This window comes from Clupea harengus, chromosome 16, assembly GCF_900700415.2.
Source record: "Clupea harengus chromosome 16, Ch_v2.0.2, whole genome shotgun sequence".
NCBI classification, from domain to species: domain Eukaryota; kingdom Metazoa; phylum Chordata; class Actinopteri; order Clupeiformes; family Clupeidae; genus Clupea; species Clupea harengus.
The window spans coordinates 26,013,474-26,020,617 of NC_045167.1; the positions used below are offsets into that span (position 1 = coordinate 26,013,474).

A 7,144-nucleotide genomic window follows, 5' to 3' on the forward strand; every position below is an offset into this window, starting at 1 on the left:
AATTTCTGTCTCTACATGGTCGCGCGTTTACAATTCTCTGCTCTCTGTATCGCGCATGGCAGAGTTCCGCCACTATGCGCACAAACACACACAGACAGACAGACACGTGCGCGCACACACAGGTGAGCACGCTCCCACCAGCGGACAGAATTGGGCTTAAGAATCAGTGCACAGCTACGGACACTTTTAAGCTTTAAAAAACTAATATCCAGGCGTTCATGAATCCGGCAGACCTCTTTTCCTAGGTAGGGTCGACAATGAGGCCCAATGAGAATGGCTACAACGACTTGGAACAGAACGTACGTACAGAATGTCCGCACCGAAAATTCAGAAATAGATCTGGCTTCCATTTTTTATCATTTTTCCGCGAGTTGTGCGTGGCCCTTTTTACATAGAGTCTGGTAATACAATCTATGAAATGTAACGAAAATGATTTATTTTGCTGTGAATAATGAAGGAAGCAATAAATCCGATATTTGCCAAACCCTCAAGAGCTGTTGCCATGGAGATTTTAACGTTACTTTCTGTTTGAAGACAAGGTAGCAGCTAGTGTTGAAGAATGGAATGACTTGAAATTGGACGACTTTAAATTAATATATTGAAATTGAACATCAACACTTATACGGATAAAATAAATAAACAAGGATAGCAAAACAGATTGATAAGCAATGGAGAACGGCAGAAACACAGGCAGGACGTCAGATGACGAGACAGATCATAGTGACACAGGCTGTTTTTTGTTTTTTTTCGTCATATGAAGGCTGAGACATTCATAACATTTTATTCAGTCGTACTGGTCCTTTTGTAATGCCAACATGTGCACTTCGTTGTGGATAAGTAAAGCATATTTTGCTACATTTTTGTAGTCCAGGTAATCTTTTGTTTGGCATATTGGTGAGGTTATTAAGAGGACCATTTCTCAATCGTTTTGTTCTTGATGTTTTATTTTATCAATTATTAATTAATTATTTTTCAACAAATAACTCAATTATAATTACAAAGAGGACAATTCATAACTTTTTATCGCAACTTTCACTTTCTGCGTGTGTGTGTGTGTAGGTTTTGAGCTGGTCTTGGTTATAAATCTGTGTGTGTGTGTGTGTGTGTGTGTGTGTGTGTGTAGGTTTTGAGCTAGTCTTGGTTATAATTCTGCGTGTGTGTGTGTGTGTGTGTGAGGTGTGTGTGTGTGTGTGTGTCTGTATAGGTTGAGCATGCATGTAAACACCAGCTGTCATAACTCAAACCCTCACTGCCGCAGGGATATAAAATAAACACGCGTGATTGGGTGACCGGGTCCCAGATGTATAAGCATCCGCAGTGCCAGAGCTGGGCTCTGCTGCCCCATTGTGACCTCACACAACAACAACAATCCCAAACAACAACAACCAGGGCCAAATACTGACCCCAGATGCAGATCAACCAGGGCCAAATACTGACCCCCAGATGCAGATCAACCAGGTCCAAATACTGACCCCAGATGCAGATCAACTAGGTCCAAATACTGACCCCAGATGCATTGTAGCGAAGGGAGAGCGTGGTCACCCCACCCGGACTCGAACCCGGGTCTACAGGGTGCCAAACATGCGCTCTGACCGCCACACCAAAGAGCCCGGCTCAATGGCATGGTCACATCGTCACATGCATATAAAAAAAAACAGGTCTGTCCACACACCAGCAGCCCCACGGCTCTCCACAGCTCAACCCTTTGCTGATCTTAAAAGCTGTGCAAATATGGCTCTGAACAGCGGTGCACATTCCCACCTCCTGCCGGGCCTTTAAGCCTGCCTAGTCCCTGCTAATGAACTTAATGAACTTAATGCCTCATGAACCCATTCACATGAACGCACTCACTAAACCAATCTGCACTGTAAGCATTCAGTGCTGACCGCTTGATTTATTATTATTATTGTTTGCATAATCACATATTGTTCTTCACATGTTGTTAATAATAATAATAATAATAATAATAATAATAATGGTAATAATATGATGTTGACTCCACATACAGTTGTCACAACGTCAACACCATTCTAGAATTCTCGAGTGCGTCCTAATGCCGTGTACTAGGCTTGTACGGCGCTTTTTAATAGATCGGCTCTTTGTTTTGTTTTTTATTGCACTGTTTTAATGCTTATTTGAAACTAAACTGGGGGTAGCGATCTGCCTCTAGTAAATGGTTACGTTTTAGCATTTCCCCAACGGCAGCCGAGTTGGCACGACCATACGGGAACTTTTTTGAGTAAACTTTTATTATTTTATTAGCCGAGCTTTTAAACTCCACGGACCAAAAGACGTAGTGTAACATGAAGCCATGACTTGTTTAAGTACTACTACTGCTGCTTGAAGAGGCACTGGATGAGTACGTTTAAATACTGCTAACCGTCACATCCATTAACAACACACCATTGTTTTTTAGCGTAACACATTTGGTAGTGGTGTTCTGACAAATAGTGATATGGCACATATTCATAAACACCTTCTGTGTGTGTGTGTGTGCAACAGGTAATGACCAGTGTCCAGTCATGAGATCTTTGTGTCAGTGAGCTGCGTGGGCTTGTGGTGTGTGTTGTGTGTGTGTGTGTGTGTGTGCCAGTGATCTGCGTGGGCTTGTGTGTGTGTGTGTGTGTGTGTGTGAACACTAAGGCTATTTACTGCAGTCCAAACATCGGCCTGGTTCTAAATTCTCGTCAGATTAAAGTGTGACGACTGCGGGGAAGAGCGTTGCCTTTGACCTTCGACCTTCGCTTCGATCTCATGGAGGATCCTGTTGATGACTAGCAAGTGTCACTAATGTGGCCACTGGATTAAGAGGCTGCTGCTTTGCAAGTGATTAGCTCACAGAGTGGCTAGGCTAGGGAGATAGCATAGTGTGTGTGTGTGTGTGTGTGTGTGTGTGTGTGTGTGTGTGTGTGTCAGTGAGCTGCGTGGGCTTGTGTGTGTGTGTGTGTGTGCTAGGGAGATAGCATATCTCAGCTCTGCAACCCCTGTGAGTGGCGCACACAGGCTAAAGCAGACAACGGATTTGTATTCTCTCCAAAAGTCACACGTGTTCACAGACGTCTCAAGGGTTATTTTAGCATGGACTCTCAGCATGGACTCTACATATAGGCTACAGAATAGCTTTAGCGCTGTCAACTATGGTAGCCTACTGTAAGAAACGAAAGAAGTTTCTTTGTTTCTGATGCAGCAATCTTTATTCCAGTAAAGTGCAGTTACGAAGCACGTGGAACATACTCCGGATTCAGCGGTGTAGGTCTGAACAACAAGCATCTCCAATTCTAGCCATCTTTACTGTTTTAAGACACCTCCTAGGCTTCTAATGTAAATGAGCTAGGCTTGTAATGCAAACAGGTCTGGCAACCTTTTGTTGTTCTGTATGATAATCTGGTTTCTCTGACCTGCTGCCTGAGATGGTTCTCAATGGCCTACCCCCATTACCATACTATGATTAATTGCAGTCACTCACACCTCAGTTTGCTTCCTGACCCCAGGTGTCTGTGCAAATCCAGTGTGGGGACCTTTCCTTTGTGACCATGATAAGATCACCATTTTGGATATTCTGCTGGCCAACTATTGGTGGTCACAGCAGCGGCTTGATCATGAATCTTACACTACGTAAATAAATACAAACTTCAGAGACAGAGAACTTGACTTTGACACACACACAGAAAACTTTGATGTTCACACACACCCCAATTGTCTTCCCTCTTTCTCTCCCTCTCTTTTTTCTGAACCCCTTTTTTCTCCTTCTCTTCTCCTTCTGCCCCAGTGCACTCCCTCTGAGGGGATGACCTGCTCAAGGCAGTGGGGTCTCCCCAGCAGAGCGGCAGGGGCAAAGCTTTCAATGGCTGGAGCAGAACTAATCAGACCTATGGGTTCAACTCACTAACACAAAGAGAGGGTGTGTGTGTGTGTATGTGTGTGGTGTGTGTGTGTGTGTGTGTGTGTGTGTGTGAGTGTGTGTGTCTATGTGTGTGTGTGTGTGTGTGTGTGTGTGTGTGTGTGTGTGTGTGTGTGTGTCTGTGTGTGTGTGTGTGTCTGTGTGTGTGTGTCTATGTGTGTGTGTGTGTGTGTGTGTGTGTCTATGTGTGTGTGTGTGTGTGTGTGTGTGTGTGTGTGTCTGTGTGTGTGTGTGGGGGAGAAAGAAGGATGTTGAGAGAGCGAGAGAGGTAGTGAGAGTGTGTGTGTGTGTGTGTGTGTGTGTGCTTGCCCTGGGAGAGAGATGTCTGTATGAGACACACATGAATGAGCGTATGTGTGTGTGTATTATGAGAGTGTATAGTGGTGGTGAGGTGACTGAGTGCATACATAAATAAGCTCACGTCTAAGTAAGTGTGTGTGTGTGTGTGTGTGTGTTTGTGAGATGAAAGAACACCAGAATATCACAAACTCAGATTGTGTTACTTTCTCAGAAAGGATATTTGTGGAGGGTTATATGAGGCTACGGGATTAGTGCCCCCCACGAAGGGCTCTGTGTGTGTGTGTGTGTGTGTGTGTGTGTGTGTGTGTGTGTGTGTGTGTGTGTGTGTGTGTGTGTGTCATATGACCACAGCATGGAAGCATATGAACTGTACTTGAGGGGCAGCAGGTGGGGTGGGGGGGGGGGGGGGAGTCACATGTACTTGGCTTCCCAGGGCCGACCTCTGACACAGATGTCCTTGATGGCCTGGGTTACTATCTTAAGTCTTTTGGAGTTTCCTGACGGGTTAAGAGGGTGATGTGTTGGCGTCTCACCTTAAAACAGAGACTTCTCTTCTATCAGAGATCTAGTCATGTGATACTGGAGTCATATAAAGATTAGGACTAAAATCATACCACTACCAGCACGTCACACAGATGCCCTACAACCTTTAGACACGCGGAAATGACACTTCAGAAGGATGGCAAGAGGGCTGTGGACCAGGGGACGCCATACGAGAGCAGGTCTACTTCATAAGAACTCTAGGTGGCGCTGTCCTGGTCACCCAGTTCTGCCTTGTGGTGTGCTGAGCTGCGCTGCGATGTGTTAACTAATTCAACAATGGGATTTCTCATGTAATTAAGAATCTGTCTTCTACCGAATTAAGTCTAAGTAGGCCAGACGCCGAGGTAATGAATATTCATGATATAAGCAGCCAAAACAAGCGGGTGGATCGGCTGGGGGTAGGGACCGGGAGCGGGTGTGGGGGGTGGAGGCGACAGGTCTGATCTCAATGCCAAGGCGTTCACGCCAAGAGGTCGCTTCCAAAGAGCAGAAGTTTAGCAAACAGAAGCGCAGCTCCACCAGTGACCTGCAAACTGATGAGGAGCCATTAACGCTGCATTCACCGGCCGTTAGAAAAGGTGTCCAACATCGGACGTCCCATCAACATCATCTTCACTGACATTGCGGCTAATATTATTATTAGACATATTATTATTATTATTATTGATTACTTTTGCTCAATGTAAGATGTTCACACCATCGATTCTTCAAGATGCCTTTGCCGCGTCCAGATTAAAAGTTCTAACGTTGCATCAGTCCATCTGGATCTAGCCCGCTCGACATCACAAGGTTAAAGCGCCACAGTCCCCTCCCCTGCCGGTGAATCGGCAGAGAGAGAGAAAGGGGGGGGGGGGGGGAGAGAGAGAGGGAGAGTGCTATCTGCGGACATCGTGACGGAAGATGGGGCGATTCAGCAATCTGAGCTGGAAGGTGCGGTGGAAGAGCATCGCTGTGCACACACGGCACGTCAATGTGCTTATGCTAGGAGGAACACGACCGCTGGCAAGAGCAAAGACCATGACTGGACCGGTAGTTTCCGCCGAGGTTGGATTTGACAGCTGCGGCCATAGCTTGCCAGGTTATTTCGCGAGCTGGCAGGCAGATATGGGTCAGTTTACAGCGGGGTTGCACGCCAGCGCCGATCCGTCACTCATACAATCCCTGACTGGATGTGGGTTAATCCGTCTCACACGCTGTCGTTAAAGAATGAGATCTATTCAAGAGGCGGCAAGCTGTCCACATTCACTCACACAATAGCAGAAATCGCGTTAAGCCAGCAAGCAAAATCTTTCAAGGTGTCATTCAAATAGAGCGTGACCTCAAGCCCCTCTCTAGCTCATGCACCCCTTACATTACCGTATAGTGACATAGTGCTCAGCGAATTCATCACTATTAAGTTGACCTGTCTGCAGTGCTGACCAGCTCAGATCTAGCAACGCGGCGGCAATATCACTGTTTTCAATGCGATTTCTTCCATCATAACGGTCACCTGCGACCTTACAGTAACTTATAAGAGGGGCAGGTATGACAGCTGACGTGCGCTGAGCATCCCAGTCGAGCTATACACACGAGCTGTGACAACCTGGCAGCCGGGGAGAGGAAACACACTTAACCAGCAGATAGCACGCGAGATGAGTCATTCATCGGGTTTCAAAAGACTTTCTAATGTTACAGACATGAGCTTCCTTACTTAGCTAGCGAATGAGTTAGCTGGCTACTAATATTTCACAGCTCTTCATTGAACTCCCCGATCATGGTGTAACGTTAATGTTTTTAAGTTGCAGTAAATGAACTAATGCTACTGCTCGTTCACCAGCAACAAAGCATGATCTTCTCAATTGGGATGGCTTTTTACAATTTAGGTTGCCGGTAGATCACAAACTCACCTTATTAGAAGCGAGCTCCAATTGCACCATCTTGACTTTGTCCTCGCTGTAACGTGATGTGGTTATCGTATCTCCCCTCACTCGATTGAGCTTCGCCCTTGAACATATGGGTTGCTGAATTGCAGTTGGCTCCAACTACAAGCTCCAAAAACGCCCACTGGCCCTGTTAGAGGGGGGGTTTCTTTGTGTTTTGTTCTTCCGTTGAGTTAATGCCCCAGACCATGCTTCCAACGTCCGCGTTTGCTCACTCGTTCGCTAGCAACAGCAACAGCAAGCCGATTGATTTTCATTTCCGGGTGAAATCTGATACTTTGCCAAAATAAAAGTACCCTGTCTTCATACAGTGGCTCTGCTTGATAACATGCGGCGATGCTACAACCAATCAGTTGAAGCAATCATAAAATCTTAAAAAAGGGATGTCATCAGACACTATTTATCTGAAGAGGGTAGAGACTTTTGAATGAGAGAGAGGGCTACATTTCACTCAGCATTTCCCTGCAAGGGAGTTAACAGA

The 7,144-nt window shown here is 45.8% G+C and overlaps 1 protein-coding gene across 4 annotated transcripts in view; it reads right to left on the reverse strand.

Moving 5' to 3' along the window:
- Positions 1 to 6,923, reverse strand: part of gpam (glycerol-3-phosphate acyltransferase, mitochondrial) — a 29,624-nt gene extending 22,701 nt beyond the window's left edge. For 3 of the 4 annotated variants that reach the window (XM_031582919.2, XM_031582920.2, XM_042710091.1), the window contains exon 1: positions 6,631 to 6,923. The gene's annotated coding sequence lies outside the window, so the exon portion shown is untranslated. The remainder of the gene's footprint in view (positions 1 to 6,630) is intronic. The other variant, XM_031582921.2, reaches the window with a different exon arrangement.
- Positions 6,924 to 7,144: the final 221 nt, after the last annotated feature.